Source organism: Notothenia rossii (genome assembly GCF_949606895.1).
Source record: "Notothenia rossii genome assembly, chromosome: 7".
Classification (NCBI taxonomy): Eukaryota; Metazoa; Chordata; class Actinopteri; order Perciformes; family Nototheniidae; genus Notothenia; species Notothenia rossii.
The window spans coordinates 17,762-24,246 of record NC_136905.1 but is presented as its reverse complement, the minus strand read 5'-3'; the positions used below and the strand labels follow the sequence as shown (position 1 = coordinate 24,246).

Sequence of the window (6,485 nt, the reverse complement as noted above, 5' to 3'; positions counted from 1 at the left end):
TCTAGCCATTTGGTTACTTTTTTTTTTGCATATACACATCCAAGCTTAAAGATTACTTAAACTGTAATGTATTTAACAGTTGAAACACTATATGCACCCCTTGGCAACTGCCAAATGATTATATATTCCAGAGGTCAAAGAGATTAACTTGTTTGTTGCAGATTATGAAACGTGCATACTGTTCTATAGTCTAGTAACATTTGGGGTGAATCTTCCTCAATGCTGAGTATTTTAAATCAATGCTAGTCTTACTGAACACGTACTGTATATAATGATTACCCTCCACCCCCCCTCATGGTTGGCGGCTTCTGAATAGGGTTAGGGTTAGGGGTTAGGGTTTAGGGTTAGGGTTTAGGGTTAGGGTTAGGGTTTAGGGTTAGGGTTAGGGTTAGGGTTAGGGGTTAGGGGTTAGGGGTTAGGGTTAGGTTTTTGTAAGGGCCACCGGATCTCCCCATGTCGCCCGACGACTTCATGGTTATACAGAGATCCAAGGAGAGGCACGCGCACTACGAGGACGTGTCGGCTCATGCCCTAGCTTAGCATCATGACTGGGTCATAAGTGTGTCAAGTGTAGTAGACAGAGTAATTAAGCTTGAAGAACAGACACAGGGAGGGGTAGAGGGTGGTTACCAACGAATGCCCTCCCCTTGCCGCTTTGGCGGTATCTGTGTATGGCCCATTTCCTTACGTGCAGTCTCGCCCAGAGCAGGGTCGAACAATAGGTCAGGAGGAAAAAGTGGGGAGGGGGGATGTGGTTTAGGTTTAGGCAAAGGGCCAGAGTGGTTGGGATTAGTGGTCAAACTGAGGGGAAGATAGTCTATGAATAATATTGATTTTAGGATTAGGCATATAGGCCCGACTGGTTAAGTTTAGAGCTGGGACTAAGGGTAAGAGTGTACCTTAAGTAAATTTAAATTGTTGGAGTTGAGAGTAAAATAACCTTTTATGGAGAAGTAATTTAGGATTAGGCAAAAGGCCAGAGTGGTGCATATACCTCTCCTGTCCGCCAGTCCTCCATTTGTGGTCTCCTGTCTCCATCTAGTGGCGGCAGCTGGTAGTGCAAGTGCACCTCTTTTTCACTTGGGAGAAGAGGTTATGGTGACAGATAGTCAGTAGTTGTTTGTTCTCAAAAAAAGAGGTTTTTTGGGGAACAAACTAGTCCTTTATACTTGTTTTGAACACATCCTCAGTGATGGACCCAGAGATCATCGAGTGTTTCGGCCATTATCACCAGACACTCTCAAACTAGGGTGGCCCCAGCCGGGGATGATCAAGTCCCCGGTGTTGTGTTATTTTCTAAACGGTCCCAACTTGGGGAAAAGGACAGGTAGGTAGGTCAGGTCAGTGAGCTTTGAGGTGGGTACACATAGAGAGAGAGAGAGAGAGAGAGAGAGAGACACACAGACACCAATAGTTAAAACAGGACCTGTCAACAATGGGGGAAACCGGATTAAATCAATTATGAACAGCCATGGGGTGCTGTCTAATCAAAGGCAAATCCACCTCCCTTTATCCACCTGAGAGGCCTGAACTTAACTTTAAATCTAATTGAAATAGCTAATACAGAGGACACACAGACACAAATAGCCAAAACAGGACCTGTCAAAAATGGAGGAAACCGGATTAAATCAATTATGAACAGCCATGGGGTGCTGTCTAATCAAAGATAAATCCACCCTCCTTTTATCCACCCGAGAGGCCTGAATTAAACTTTAAATCTAGTTGAAAAAGCTCAAATATACACAAACACACCCACACACTCACAGCCCAATAGTGTTAAACTTTAAATCTAATTGAAAATAGAATGGTTCTCATTGCCAGAGAGAATTAGTAAAGATGATTAGAGTCAGCCATCTTGTGAAGTGTATATTGAAATTATTTATTTATGTAAGTATTTAAAATTTATTTTTACACAAATGGACCCTGATATCTGGTCTCTAACATGTTAATAATCACACGTACTCACTCTCGACGTTGAAAGACCAGTATTTCATGTGGATGTCAGAGGATTTAGTAGAATCTTAACACACATGCTCTCTCAGCTGCCGCCACATGTAATAACTAGCCCGGAAGTGGTAATGCCGCCAATCGGAAGTGACGTTAGATCCGGCGGAATTAAAGGTAACATGACCCTTAGCACTCATAGTGGTTACTCCATGAACTGCAAGGCAATAATAATATTGCCGCCAACCGGAAGTGACGTTAGATCCGGCGGAATTAAAGGTAACATGACCCTTAGCACTCATAGTGGTTACTCCATGAACTGCAAGTCAATTATAATATACTATATGCCCGTAAAGGCAGTGTATTATAATAAAAAATCATTATAAATCCGTTCATAGACTTATATTAAAACTATTTTTTATATATCTATAATATTTTATTTTTAAACTCATTGTACCCAAAATGTATTTATCTATTTAAGAGTAAGGTTAGAGTGGTATATATTAAATTAGATCCAGATATCATTTCTATTGTGTTCTCAACCCCTTTCCTATTTTAAGAGTGAATATAAGCGGATATTTAAACGCCTTCACTCAGTAGAATTGGTCAGTTGACCTCTTCTACTCTCAGTCTAACCACAAAGTTTCGCGGTCCGACTAAGGGCAAAGTTAAAAAGGTACACTCATAAGTAATTAAGGTATAATCTAAAGATAATACTGTGCCTTATTATTTTGTCCTATTTGGTCAGAAATCATTCCCATCCTTCGGTAAGTGAGCTAGGTTACCCTGGTGGTTCACCCTAGCTCTTCAATGATATCTATCATTGTATGGGAATGTTCTGAAAGATGCCCTCAGACAACAGAGACGAACTCTTCGCGGCAGCATAACTGACCCCGGCCTGAGACTCATAAGTGGAGTCATTAATTAATTAGATTTTGAAAGTAAAAATGTTGGATTATTTTGTTATTATCCTATTAGCAGTCCTTCCCAATCTGAGATGTGTCAGCTAGGTGGATTTTCTACCATTGTTCTTACTACACTAGCTATGAATGACAATCTCAGTTGTTCAGGAGTATTTTAAAAGAGGGGGCTTCATGACAGTAGACCACTAATCACTAAATAATTGATTGATATGTGGTGGGAAAGAAAACGAGCGACTCAGCCAATCATACTTAGTTTCGGAGCAAGTCCCCCGTTCCTCCAGGCTCCGGCTAGGGTTAGGTTTTTGTAAGGGCCACCGGATCTCCCCATGTCGCCCGACGACTTCATGGTTATACAGAGATCCAAGGAGAGGCACGCGCACTACGAGGACGTGTCGGCTCATGCCCTAGCTTAGCATCATGACTGGGTCATAAGTGTGTCAAGTGTAGTAGACAGAGTAATTAAGCTTGAAGAACAGACACAGGGAGGGGTAGAGGGTGGTTACCAACGAATGCCCTCCCCTTGCCGCTTTGGCGGTATCTGTGTATGGCCCATTTCCTTACGTGCAGTCTCGCCCAGAGCAGGGTCGAACAATAGGTCAGGAGGAAAAAGTGGGGAGGGGGGATGTGGTTTAGGTTTAGGCAAAGGGCCAGAGTGGTTGGGATTAGTGGTCGTTTTAGGCACTTTAGGATTGGGCATCTTAGGATTAGGTATAAAGGCCCGACTAGTTTTAGAGCTGGGTTTAGGATTAGGCATATAGGCCCGAATAGTTAGGTTTAGAGCTGGGTTTAGGATTAGGCATATAGGCCCGACTAGTTTTAGAGCTGGGTTTTTAGGATTAGGCATATAGGCCCGACTAGTTAGGTTTAGAGCTGGGTTTAGGATTAGGCATATAGGCCCGACTAGTTAGGATTAGGCATATGGGTCCGACTGGTTAGGATTAGGCATATAGGCCCGACTAGTTAGGTTTATAGCTGGGACTAAAGATAAGAGTGTACCTGGAGTGGATTTTAATTGTTGGAATTTAGGAGTAAAAATATTTAAATTAAACTGATTAAAGATAAGAGTGTACCTTGGTGAATTTTAATTGTTGGAATTGAGAGTAAAATCTAATTAAAAATAGTTAAAATATACCCACGGTCAAACCAGGACCTGTCAACAATGGGGGAAACCGGATTAAATCAATTATGAACAGCCATGGGGTGCTGTCTAATCAAAGGCAAATCCACCTCCCTTTATCCACCTGAGAGGCCTGAACTTAACTTTAAATCTAATTGAAATAGCTAACACAGAGGGACACACAGACACAAATAGCCAAAACAGGACCTGTCAAAAATGGAGGAAACCGGATTAAATCAATTATGAACAGCCATGGGGTGCTGTCTAATCAAAGATAAATCCACCCTCCTTTTATCCACCTGAGAGGCCTGAATTAAACTTTAAATCTAATTGAAATAGCTAAGGTGTGTGGGCCTGGTCTTGGTATTTGGGAACCTAAATTAGAGATGAGATGAAGGTAAGGTGATGGGTCTATTGATGTCACTATAATTATTGGGATTAATACAAGAGGGATTAATAGAATGAAATATTATTTAAATAAATTAAATGATCCGAAATTTATCTTTATTTGCATGTTGTGGCTATCATTACCAGCAACTGGAGTGGTTTGTAAAATGACTGTAGTAGTCAGTTACCCATTAGTGGTCTCCTGTCTCCATCTAGTGGCGGCAGAGGGTAGTGCGAGTATCCTTTTCTCACCTGGTCCGTTTATTAGAAAAAATGATTATTATTCTTGCAAAGGATACCAGAGGAATTGAAATAAACCCCGAATGAGAAGAGTACTGTGTTTTGTAATTAAAAATAGACAAATAGTTAATCAGAGAAAACACCAAAATTGAGTAAAATGAATCCGTTTTGTAATCCGAGAAAGAAGGAACATTTGAAGATCAAGTTGCCAATGTTTATCATTCCTCTGAAAACAGAGAGAATAATATGCTGGACGAGAGTTATTGGAACGCTATATTGATCTATGGTCAGTAGTTGTTTGTCCTCCAAAATAATAAAAATAATTTTTTTGGGGGGACAAAAAGTCCTTTGTGGTTGTTGTTTGGAACACATTCCTCAGTAGTGGACCTAGAGATCACTGGACGTTTCGGCCATTGTCACTAGACGCCCTCAATCTAGGGTGGCCCGCCGGGGTCGATCAGGTCCCCGGTGTTGTGTTGTTTTCTAAACGCTCCCAACTAGGGGAAAAGGACTGGTAGGTAGGTCAGGTCAGTAAGCTAAGAGGTGAGACCGGGTCGATAGACCAGAGTAAAGTCAATATGACCGCTGTATTTTGGGCGAGTGAACCGCATTATTAGGCTAAATCAATGATGTTGGAAAACCTGCATCAAACGGATTTAGTCATGGAAAAGGCAGAGATATTGTGTGTTTAAAACACTGAATAATGCTTTAAATCTATGTATCAAACGGATTTGATCCTGGAAGAGGCAGAGGAATTGTGTGTTTAAAACACTAATTAAATGATGCTTAAAAGACCTGCATCAAACGGATTTAGTCCTGGAAAAAGCAGAGATATTGTGTGTTTAAAACACTAATTAAATGATGCTTAAAATACCTGCATCTAACGGATTTAGTCCTGGAAAAGGCAGGGATATTGTGTGTTTATAACACTTGATAAATAATGCTTTAATCTATACATCAAACGGATTTAATCCTGGAAGAGGCAGAGGAATTGTGTGTTTAAAACACTAATTAAATGATGCTAAAAATACCTGCATCAAACGGATTGAGTCCTGGAACAGGCAGAGTTATTATTTGTTTATAACACTCAATAAATGATGCTTAAAATACCTGCATCAAACGGATTTAGTCATGGAAAAGGCAGAGAAATTGTGTGCTTAAAACACTAATTAAATGATGCTTAAAATACCTGCATCAAACGGATTTAGTCATGGAGAAGGCAGAGGAATTGTGTGTTTAAAACCCTAATTAAATGATGCTTAAAATACCTGCATCAAACGGATTTAGTCATGGAAAAGGCAGAGATATTGTGTGTTTATAACACCCCATAAATGATGCTTAAAATACCTGCATCAAACGGATTTAGTCGTGGAAAAGGCAGAGAAATTGTGTGTTTATAACACTAAATGAATAATGCTTTAAATATATACACCAACCGGATTTATCCCTGGAAAAGGCAGAGGAATTGTGTGTTTAATACACTAATTAAATGATGTTTAAAATACCTGCATCAAACGGATTTAGTCATGGAAGAGGCAGAGATATTGTGTGGTTATAACCCTAAATAAATAATGCTTTAAATATATACCTCAAACGGATTTAATCCTGGAAAAGGCAGAGAAATTGTGTGTTTAAAACACTAATTCAATGATGCTTAAAATACCTGCATCAAACGGATTCAATCCTGGAAAAGGAATGAAGACCCGGTCAAAGTTAAAAACATGTGCGCTCGGCCGCCATTTTGTTTCCCCTTTGATAGCGTGACCGGAGCCTTATGCAGCCCCCCCTGGGTCATTTATCCTCCGATTTAGGGTTTTGGTGCATTAATAATAATATATTAAGAATGGGCTGTATTGGCTTTTAATATTGGATAG

The 6,485-nt window shown here is 40.3% G+C and overlaps 1 long non-coding RNA gene across 1 annotated transcript; it reads left to right on the top strand.

Annotated features, from left to right (window-relative positions):
- Positions 1-2,715: 2,715 nt before the first annotated feature.
- On the top strand, positions 2,716-4,187 carry LOC307012904. Its single transcript, XR_013800763.1, has 2 exons — positions 2,716-3,761; positions 3,818-4,187. It is a non-coding gene; the product is annotated as an uncharacterized lncRNA (long non-coding RNA).
- The last annotated feature ends 2,298 nt before the right edge of the window (positions 4,188-6,485 follow it).